Here is a 12,019-nt window from a genome sequence, read left to right on the forward strand (position 1 = left end):
ATTGTTATAAATATTTTTTATATATTTAGATTCTTTAACTAAATGTTTGAACTGTTTTAAATTTGAATCTCTTTTTGTATATTGGTTTGATTATAGATTGATTGTAAACATTCCAGAAAATTTATCAAATTAAAAACAGTTTGATTCTCAGCAATTCTCATCATTCTCAGCAGTAGATGTTAAATAACAATTACTATGATTGATGAAATATTGAATGTAAATAGGGTTTGCTTGCAAAATCCGCGGGTAACACCTAGTTTACAATAAAAATATATCATTAGTTTTAAGACAAAAAATTTAAAAAGAAAAATACAATATTAAAATTTAATAGATAAAATTAATTTTTTTCCTCTTAAAAATCCAAAATAATACAATGGAACTTTGATTAACTGAACTTATTGAGTCTAGAGATGATTGGATAATAAACTATCAAACCATACTTTCTAGAAAAATTTCACATGAATGCATTATGTCAGGATGATAAAATTAAAATCACAAGTGGATATTATAAAGCAATACTTTACCTTTATTGGAAGAAATAATTGCCAATTTCTCTTTGCACAGAAGCAGAAGTTTATTTTTTGCTGCTAGAGCTGTGATTCATTGGGGAGATGCAGTTGAATGTAAGATCTGATTTTGATTGCTATTTATACTAACAAACAGCAGTCAGTCTTTCCTTTTTGTTACTGTCATATAGCAAATGCCTCAATATGCATTGGGCTCATTTGAATTGTTCTTACTCATCATTTTTTTTTTTGTTTATTTAATTTTTTCACAGGTTCACTAGTTTCAAGGATTGTTTTCATAAATAAACTGACCTCTTCATTTTAAGCAGTTTCTTCTGAGTCTTCACAATCTGAACAGTTTATTCCATTTTTTTTTTTTTTTCAGATTGTCTGTCATCAATGACTAACCAATCTTCCAATACAACAAATATCCGATCTTCAGCTAACATATAGCAACAATATTTCTGATTTAAGTTTTTAAGAAAAAGCAACAACACTTTCCTTGTTATCATCTGCTAAGAGTTAAACAAAGTAAAATTTATTGGTATTCAAGCTTCTTGTTCTGTTTTAATATCAATTGAAGGATCTAAAGCATAGTGTCACTTTGTTACAGACTTATCAAACATTAGACATTGGAGTTGTTGTTATTCCTGTCATTTCTGTCTACTGTTTGAAAAGTCCATAACAAAATGACACTGTGTTTTAGATCCTTCGATGAAAAATTTGTTTCCTATACTGTACATACTCTTCTGTTTTTCAATGATGCATTGATTCATTTCTTGAATTGGCAATATGACATTTGGTAGGAAGTACATTATCTCAAAGTCATTGTCAATTGCTTTTAATAGATAGCTGGTGGATGTTATGATGCATTATCAAGCAACAATTTCCCTGTCTTCCTTCATGTCCTTGTAGTTCTCAGTATAAAGTCTATAGTTTACCATTCACCAAAAAAAACTTCTGAGTTTGTTCATTCATTTGTTGCACCTTGTAAATGGTAGGTATGCAAAAAACATTTTTGAAACAGATTTTTTATTCTCTCCATTATCTAGTAATAGTATCTAGCAATGCATAAGTACTGCTGGCATTCTGCAAACTAATGTGATGGTTTGCTCCTGTTAACTTTAAAGCCAAGGAGCTCAGATTTCCATAATAAAACTAGTGAGTTTTAGGGCATCTTCCAATTTCTTCCTTTCATCTCTGTTATAGACAGCATCATTGGAATATCCTTTGCTTCAATGAATTTTGTAAATCTTTCCTTGATTTTGTTGGAAACTGTGTTGCTGCAGGACAATTACTCCTTCAGTGTGAAGTTTTCTGGTGTTGAGTTGACATTTTTAAGCCAGCCAATGCTGGCTTTAAAATTGGGAGTATATATTTTTGGTATATTCAATTTCCAGAATATTCCAGGTAATCGTGGAAGAGAACTCATATACAAAATGATTGAAAAGACAAAATAAATAATTGCTCATTCTGTATATGAGTTTGAAAGACTTCAAACTCATATACAGAATGAGCAATTATTTATTGAAACAGTGTCACAATGCCAGGCTGCAATTTTTAATCATACTTTTAATTTCTTTAACTTAAAATATATGCACTCTACCTCAAATTAGTAGTGGTTTGTCCCTGTACATTTACTTTTCCTTTAACAAGAGAGTCGTGCTGGTCATCTATAACACTTGCAGGGGAAAATTTTTGAATTGCAATAACATGATTTTCGGTTTGCATCGAAAGTTTTTATCTAGGTAATCGGGGCCCCCTAAGGTTTCCATATCTGGTGTCGTCTCTATAATTCCGTTTTCAAGATTAAGGAAAGAGACAGATGGGCGACAGTGGGAATTTATAGGTCTACAATTATTTTAAATTGCAGCCCAATAAATATTGCTTTAAAAACAGTTTGATGTATTTATATGAAAATAAAACTAAAATGACATTGATTATGGTGTTTGGCCATTCCAAGAGCCAAACATGGCCTCAAAATTCACGACATATAGCCTACAGACATAAGAGTATTCCATATTACCTAACCAGCTTTTGCACTCTCAAAGTGATAATAAGCAGACTTATTTTTTTTCTCTGTACTCTGGTTCAAATATGATTTATACTTGCCCTAAAACTGGATTTTTTTTTACACATTTTTATGATGCAAATAAACAAATTATTTTCAAGTTTAACTTAAAATATGGATAAAACTGAAGAGAATTTAAAGATATTGAAATACACATACAATATCGTGTAATATGTTCTTGCTGTATCTAAACTACATATGCCTAAATAAATTATACGTGTATTAAATTTATATTTTTAAATCTTTTAAATAAAGCACACATTTTCTTAAAGTGACAAAGTAAATTGTAATTTAAAATATTTTACACTAAGCTGTTTCAAGAGGTAAAATTAGATGTTTCAAAATTCATATATAATTTTGCAATTTAAAACATGATTTGTATACTGTTAAAAAGATGATAACATACAGTATAAAATATGTATGTGAATGGTTGTCTCTTTAATCCGACAAATTCTTTCGGTAGACTATCTTACAGCATCAGGTTAATGAATTCTTTTATTATATTTTTACATATGCATTTCGAACTGGTTTCATATTTCCAATTCCTCTTCAGTGTTCTTTAAGGATTTTACACATTACACAAGAACACTGAAGAGGAATTGGAAATATGAAACCAGTTCGAAATGCATATGTAAAAATATAATAAAAGAATTCATTAACCTGATGCTGTAAGACAGTCTACCGAAAGAATTTGTCGGATTAGAGAGACAACCATTCACAAACGAATATACAGCTTTAACCAGTAAATTGAACATATTATTGGAATACAATGGATAAGAAAAACAGGTTGGAAGTTCTTACTAAGAAAGTGGAAATGTTACAACATGACATAAACTACTTCAGGTGCTTTTTAAGGGAAGAACACACACCAAAATCTTTAAAGTTAAAAAGAAGTATACGGAATACAAAGTGCCGTATCAATGTAACAATCTAACTGAAGATAAAGGGAAATGTGTAAAATCCTTAAAGAACACTGAAGAGGAATTGGAAATATGAAACCAGTTCGAAATGCATATGTAAAAATATAATAAAAGAATTCATTAACCTGATGCTGTAAGATAGTCTACCGAAAGAATTTGTCGGATTAAAGAGACAACTGTTCACAAACGAATATACAGCTTTAACCAGTAAATAAAATAAAATAAGTATATTTTACTGGTTCGAATCTAATTTGTGGATGAGGCTATATTTTAAAATATTTGATTATCTGTGTTTGTTTATTGGCATGTTAGCTGATTGTGGCTATTTTTAGTAGTATTGCAAGAAATGTTATCAAAATTATGAGATGTTTTTCTGTACAGTAGTTGCATCGATAGTTTACACTAATGTAATTGTAGAACGGACAAAATTTATATAAACTATGTTTTATCCGCTCAGCTAAATTGCATAACAGATGAGGGAAGTATTATTCAATTTTTCAGTTAAAGATAAAATATTTTAACAACATTATAAATTTTAACAACAGTTTTGAATGAAAAATAATATATGTGCAATAAATTCATAAATGAAGATGAGGAAGCTGTTCTACAATGAAATGGTTTAAACAACGAATGAAATATTGGTGTTTAACCTGAACAGGTAACACTGAATAGTTCTAATACCTTGTATTGAAAAGCGCATCATCTATAATTCTTCCAATGTAAGTTGACAGATGTCAAACCAGACTAAACTAATTTTCAACCGTGAGAGATTATAAGTTTAGTAGTTTCTTGCATCCTTAGGGCATTGAGTATCTTTTTTGACTAAACCAACGAACTAGAATTGTGAGTTCCCAGACGAGGTTCGAATTCGAGTAAACCGTGAAATTCTTGCGCGACACAAAATGTAAACAACGAGACTCGGAACGGCTCGAGTATGTGTCAAACTATCTGTCAAGTTCTTAGTGGAAGACAAACTCTAACACGAGCGCTCATAAACAGGTAGATCTTTGACTCGCGTGTCTATAAAATGTTGGCCGAGATAAACCTTTTCGAACAAAAAAAGTAGAGGAATTTTTGATAGGTGAAAATGATCGTTAAATTCTTAGACGTCAAAAATTGGTAAATAACGGCCTGAGTTATGAGTGCAGGTGTTATTATTTTATAAACAGTCGTCGAGCAGAGTCGACAAAGAGGTATCAGATGGACACCTCGAATCGGACTTTTCCCGCGACCCGAAAAAGTTTCATCTTGCACCTGGAGACAAAGGAGAGACCAATCGGGAAGCGTGGAATGGAACGAGGGACCAATCAGAAATGCGAACAGTGGGGGAAAAACTATAAAAATCGGAACTTCAAGGTCGAAAGAGTCTCCTCTGGATTAAGCCTACAGTGGTGATTTAGATTGTGTTGTGCAACCGCCGATCACCGAGGACGCCGCAACGTAACAACGAACTTCTGCTTCGTCCAGATATCCTTCTCGTCCGCCCGAACTGCGACCGATCACCCGAACTTTCGCCGTTCCCAGGAGCACCGAGATTTTGGAATTGTCCATTATCGATGTAAAGCATGAATTCGAACAAATAAACGGGTTTTATCTTGTAAAACACTTGTACATCATTTACCTCCTTCGCCACCGCCCACATACGCGGTTTCCCTTAGGCTCATCCTGACGCGAGATGGACTTTATTCCCCCTCAACGTCGACAAAACTTACAGAATATACTACATAGTGGCTGTGACAATGGTTACAGCGCTCTTGGTGACAACGACGGGCACTATCGACCGCCACTTTAATTAAAATAAGTGAAAGCATTGAAATCTATACAACGTGTTGGGCAGGATTGCCACTATAGAATCTATTTTTCTCATCTAAATCCAGATTGTTTTGTTTGCGATTTGAGATTTAGGCAATTAGTGATATAAACAGGGCTGTGCGGTCGGAGTGGGAGTCGTGGAGTTTTGGTGTTTTAGCCGGAGTCGGAGTCGTCAAAAAATCCGCCGACTTCGACTCCTCTTTACTTCCCAACTTATGTATATAAAACAGAAAAGTATTGGAATCGTGCCAGATTTGACCCTCCACGTTTCTTTTGCAAATCTACACGTTTGGAGACCTCCCGAACCCCTCGAAAAAGTCAATAAAAGGGGAAAAATTCGCGCGAGTGTGTGTGTTGAGGTCTAATTTGTTTAATTTCTTTATTTTCTGTTCTAAGATATTAAACAATATCTCAGAATAGGTAAAGTTTAAGAAACGAAATGTGGCACTGTAGCTTGCGTATAAGGGGCATTAATACTATTAAATTTTGGTTCTTAATTAAAGGTCGACAGGGTGAAGACATAAAAGTGGTCATGTGTCATATCTCTTAATGAATATTTTACTCGTTATTAGCGTTCAAATTTAAAAAAATAATAAAAAAACAATAAAACTCGTCTCTACCCTCAAAGTAAGTTTTTTTTTGTCATTTTGTAATAGTACAGTAAAACCCGTTAAGATGTTCTCGCCTAAGATGCTAGAATGTATATGGGGACACCATTTAATTCAACCACTTTGACGCTTAATAACTAATTCTTGTGTTAAACCATCTGACTCCGATTCTGACCACTCTGACCACAGAAATTATTAGGCTTCAAACAGGGTGAACATCATCATGCCCCCTCCCACAGTCTAACATCCACACATATAGAAAAAAACCTCGAATATTTTGTATACAGTATCTCGAAATTTCAAGGTGTCCTGAGTCCAAAAATTTAAAAATTTGGGAGGGGTCATTTTTTGACCGAGCGCTACACTTTCCCTCTGTTATATATAACAGCCGGAGAAGCAAAAATTATCGAATACATGTTTATATATTACTTAGAGGAGTCTTATAGCTTTGGAATAAAAAGTTTCTACGTTCTATGTTTATTAGAACTTTATTGAATCTTTTATTCTGAGGTAACGTGATGACATCAGAATTTCCGGGTCTCTTTCGGTAACAAGTCTGCCCCTGGTTGGAGTCGGAGTCGGATGGTAAGGAAAAGTCGGAGTTGGAGTCTGTAGATTTTTATNTATATTTATAATTTTAATTCAGAAATTTTCCCCTGAAAGGTGTTAGATAGATGACCGGCACGACTCTATTGTTAAAGGAAAAGTATGATGTACAGGGGAAGCCAATAGTAATTTGAGGTGGAAAGCATATATTTTAATTATTATAAAGAAGATAAGATCAGAATTTAAAGTGGTAAGTGTAATACTTAGATTATAAAAATACATTGAGGGCTAAGTACGAGCCAGGTCTTGAAGGGCATTACTCTCAGCCCTGAGATTGTTTGTTTATAGTGTACTCGGATCAGTCTGATCCGTACCATACACAGTACGGTTGTTGACTTTCCGACGATGTTTTTTTTTTTTTTTTTTCTTTTGCAGAACATAAGTAGTGTTCTTGTGTTTGTGAAAGTTTGAATTTCAACTTGTGAAAATATTTACAAAAACTATATTTTGATCCTTGTCATGTTATGAATCACATTGTTGAAATTAAAATCCGTCTAAGAGGCAATGAGCTAATAGTTGTGGGAAATGAAAGAAGTGTTGCATTTGCCCATCAAAAATAGACAAAGAAAACATGCCAGTTAGCGAGAGAGTCTGATATGTAGAAACTGCACCATTTTGATGTGTACAAATTGTGCACTATATCATTCTGGATAACAAAAGTATAATAGCATGAACTAACTATTTATTCGTTATGTTGTAGACAACAACATAACGAATAAGACACTGAAGTTGTGAGCCTGAAGAGGGATTGGAAATTTACCAATCCTAAATGCATTGTTAAATAGGCGAAATAAAGAGCTGTTTTAATTTCGGTCTCTGTTAATTGCAAATAATTAAGACGTGATAAATATCATTAGTCTCACTATTGGGTAGGCCGAGTAACTAAGCGGCAGCGTACCGCTCGGAGACCCAGGATCGAAAAATCTCCAGGAATTTTTCGGGGGTGATCCGATCGGATATGTCGGTCCCCGTTCCTCACCATCCGGTCGCTCCATTGTGGGCCTGGCCGAACCCATAATGGGCTTGCTAAAAGAGGCTCTCAGTACCCACAGGGCGGAAAGGGTTAAATTAATTAATTAAATTAAATGTTAAAACTCCCTGTCCTTTGCACACTTTTAAACAAATTAGAATGTTCTAGCTCGTTGCCTTTACACAACACTAATGGCACGCCCCTTGACTAAAGGGAAAATGGTGAACATGTATTCACTTTTTTTTAAAACATAGCGTTGCTACAGCCATTCTATATAGTATGTATATTTATTTATAAAGAAAAAAAGGTGATGTCTGTATTTTAGCTCGCTTGGAATAACTATTCAAAAGCATTTTAAATATTATTGTTTATATTTCTTTTTGTGTAGCAGTTACTCTATATGCCTGTAATTTACAAACCGTTCGTTTTACATAAAATTTAAAAACAAAATATTTCTACAATTATATTAATTGGAATAAAAGAAATTACAGATAATGCAAATTTATTAAATGTACTTCGTTTTATGTAATTTATAGGGTTTGTTATTGTCCCACTTAAAGGTCACGTATCATTAAGCGTTATTTGTTTTTTGTGGCGTAACTTACGACTCTCAATCTTTCTAGTGTACCATTCGGCATAGAAAAATTTACATTAAAAAATTATTAAAAAATTAATTAAACAATACAACAGAGAATAACACTGTTGAACTTTATTATTGTTATTTTATTGTTGGAAAATGTTCGATTCAGAAGTTGAAAGTTAACAGAAGCGAGACTTGCAAAGCACGGAATACCCCTGGCCAAACTAAAAAGATATTTTGATCATGGTACTTTCTTAATATTGAGTGCAATAAGTAAGCAGGCTTAAAAAAACTTTCAAATTGCTAATATTTTATATTTTTGTACTGAAATTTGCTTGTATATATTTGAAATTTTACATCAAATGGAAGATTTCATGTTGATTTATCAAATAAATTTTGCTCAGCAATGAAAATCATCTTGGGCAACAATAAGTTTTTTTTTTTTTTTAAACTCTTTTCGCCCTGTGAGCACTAAGAGGGCCTCTTTTTGCAAGCCCATTATGGGTCCGGCCAGGCCCACAATAGGGCTGCCGGGTGGTGAGGGACGGGACCCGACATATCCGAACGGACCACCCAAAAAATTCCTGGGGATTTTTCGAACCAGAGTCCCCCAGAGCGGTAGGCTACCACCTTGACCGCTCGGTCATCCAGCCGGGCAAGAATAAGTTATTTTGGTTGAAATAGAGAGATTAAAAATAAGGTTAAAAGATTTAAAATATTAATAAAAGCTATAAGAATTAAATTTGGAGATAAAAATTGTTTTTTAATATAAAGGGATGGGGGATAAAGTGACTTTTTCAATATAATATAGCGTGTTGCTATGAGATGCCAGTTATTTGACATCGATTTAATTGTTTTAAATTCGTACTTTTATTTCGAATAAATCTTTATGGTAAACTGGGAAATGTTTTAAAATTGTACATAAAATTGGATATTTGTAGTAGTGATTTAATACTTTGACGTAGAAATTTTGGCATAATGCGTGCTACATTTATCGAGACGTCATATCTATCTAACAGTATTTCCAATTGTTCTTTTTTCCATTATTGGACTGGCGTGCAATAATAGAATCTCTCCAGAAATTCCGACTTTTGTACATTGTACTTCGACGCTATTTTGAATAGGAATATCTCGAGAAGGTAAGTATTACTTCTTTTCTTGGTCTGTGATTAAAATTGAATTTCAGCAAACGAAAGACAAAATGAAAAATCAACAGTCATTGGACGAATTGGAAGCAATAATTAGTTAAATGATTAATTTTAGAATTTTATTGTTGCAAAATGTATTAGCAGATGTTGATTTAAATCGAAAATCGGGACGTTGGAGGATTCGAAATGAATTTAGGTATGTGATTAATCTATTTAAAATATCTCAATATTAATCACATTTTTTAAGTTTTAGAAAGTGAGGGACGAAATTAAAATCAGTCGATTAGTAATAAATTGCGGTTATGTGATTAATTTATTTTAAAAAATTCGATATTATATCATTGCTTAACTATTGACAGGCGAGGGTTGCAATCGAAAATCAACGGACGATAGAAAATGCAAAATTTGCTTAAGTAAATTCAAACGATTTTAAATTGAGAATTTTCATTAGCAGAAATACATTCAGAGATCCAGTTATTTCTTTTAACATATCGTATGAAAAATAGAGTTTTATATACGTAGAAGTTACATTCCGGTATCCGTAAGTGATGTTTCGTGTTTGAATATCAATAGGCCTTAGGGGATAAATAAAGGAGACTATCTCTTTAACTTTTCCATAAAGAATTTAACTCGTAAGTTATTTCTTAATAAATGCTGTAACCTAATCGATACAGAAACCAAAATTGTGTTGTGTTACATAAGCGTGATTTTCATGTTTTAAACAGAAAACTTGACGGTATTAAAAGTCAAATAAACAGGAAAATGAATATTATCACTTATAGAATTGTAACATTTAAATCAGACAACGTTAATAACGTAACATTCAGAATTATGATATAAGAAAATCTTTCAAAAATAATATTGAGCGACTTCCTCAAATCAGTTTCTTCTCTGGAACGAATAGAATAACGAATTAGCATTTGTATTTTATCTACTACACATTTATTTATTTCTGAAAACAATATTTAATTTTTTCACATAAACAATTAAATTCGTTAATTTTGATATATATTTACATCATTCATTTAATTTCAGATATTTGACAAGAATATCATCTGGTTTGTACTGCTTCAAGATGGAATTTCTTTTGACATTTCTTTGTCGTAATAGAAAAAGGAACAATCGGGATAAGTAATTTCTAATATCTTCAATATGATAATTTTTTGCGAAATTTAATACGTATTACGCTTAGATTGTACAGTATTAACATTATAATTTGACAAATCAGTATCCTTCTTACATTCTGTTTTAAATAATATCTCTCAAGTTATTTTTTTCGGAAAGAACTTTTACAGAATGGATTTATTCTCATACTATAACAAATAACTTATCAAATAAACAGTTATTGAAATTGCACTGATTTATAGTAACTGTAATTGACTATGGAGATGAATATGGATATGAGAAATTTTCGTCCAAAATCAGTAACAATTATCCCAATAAACCCTAATATACTAGAATATAAAAACAAGTTATGCAATTGCTTAAAAATCAGTGTTATTCAAACTGGGTTCTCACGGAATCACGGAATCCTGAGAATTTTCTGAAGGAAGTAAGGAATTACACAAGAGGCGTTTTCAGTTAAAATTCTGAAATATACCAAATCAAATTCAGATGACAGATCGACAAATTTCTCAAGAACAAAGTAGGACTTATCCAATACAGATATCAACTTATCTTAGCGAACATTGGCAACATCTTGGGATTGTTCTCCATTATATGAAACATGTCGTCTACTATTTTTACTATGAGAATGTTTTCATTGGTAATTTTTCTAAAAACGGAGAAAACTGAAATAAGGCATAATACTAACATATAAGTTGCTCGTTTTATGTGTAGGATATGCTATGTTGTATTTAAAATACTCGGATCAGTATCAACCTTAAAAGATGAATTTATTAAACGAGACAACGATTCTATTACGAATTTGCAAATATTTTTTTATAAGTTTTTGCTGTTATTCCATCATAATCTATAACAAAAGCAATTGGAAATTCATTACGTTAGCATAACAGTAGAAAAATATTCATGCATAACGTCAAGCATTACTAAAATTCTACATAAAAATTCTATTTGAATCTATTTTTGTACCATGTGTCTCCAATTCCGGTTTTTATAATTCTGTCTATTTGTTCTTCTGGATGTAATAAATTCTAAATAAATCAACGATGCCTAAGATTTCTGGGATTTCCGGCATTTCATACTTAATTCAAAAATCCTGATGAAAGTGATATTCTGAACTAAAAGGTTGATGAGGAGAAGGAATTTCGGTAGAATCCGGTTGTAAAGTAGTGACCTTTTAGCAGAGTGGGAACAAAAGAGGCGCGACCTTGTCAATTGGACCCATGTGCGGTCGGGTAATACCATTTGTAAGGTATTGACTTGTAAACAAGGGTAAACAAAGGAAGCGCCGGCTTTGTTAATTGGACTTACCTGCAGTCAGACGGTAGTACATTTACCATATTGTAAACAAACGAACGTAAACAAGTGGCGGACGTTTGTGTAAGCTTCCCTCTCGTCGGATGACGGCGGACCTGAGTGTAAGCTGTTCGGGCATAAAAAAGGGTTGTGATTGGTCGGAAGTTCCCGTTCCAAAATCCCTTAAATTGCGGGGCGAACGAGAGTCAAGGAGAGAAGGGCAAGAGACTGATACACGGTTGTCTCAGGCACTTGGGAAGCCCGCTGAGCGTAAAGAGAGAGTGTTCTCCTCTGTTGATCTTCTCAGAGACGGGTTAGTGCTGAGACCGGACCGACCGTGCAGTTGAGCCGACTCCACAATCTGACTGAGGTCTCTCCAA

At 33.0% G+C, this 12,019-nt stretch overlaps 1 long non-coding RNA gene across 5 annotated transcripts; it reads left to right on the forward strand.

Moving 5' to 3' along the window:
• Nucleotides 1-4,868: 4,868 nt before the first annotated feature.
• LOC111633025 lies at nucleotides 4,869-11,427 on the forward strand. Of its 5 annotated transcripts, none has more exons than XR_002757996.1 (3): nucleotides 4,869-5,055; nucleotides 9,142-9,853; nucleotides 9,947-11,427. It is a non-coding gene; the product is annotated as an uncharacterized LOC111633025 (long non-coding RNA). The 5 variants fall into 5 exon arrangements; XR_002757997.1 differs by lacking the exon at nucleotides 4,869-5,055 and adding an exon at nucleotides 6,678-8,346; XR_002757999.1 differs by lacking the exon at nucleotides 4,869-5,055 and having other exon boundaries at nucleotides 8,621-9,853; nucleotides 9,947-10,143; nucleotides 10,257-11,427.
• Nucleotides 11,428-12,019: the final 592 nt, after the last annotated feature.

Source organism: Centruroides sculpturatus, unplaced genomic scaffold (genome assembly GCF_000671375.1).
Source record: "Centruroides sculpturatus isolate CEXI.00-Female unplaced genomic scaffold, Cexi_2.0 scaffold764, whole genome shotgun sequence".
Lineage (NCBI taxonomy): Eukaryota > Metazoa > Arthropoda > Arachnida > Scorpiones > Buthidae > Centruroides > Centruroides sculpturatus.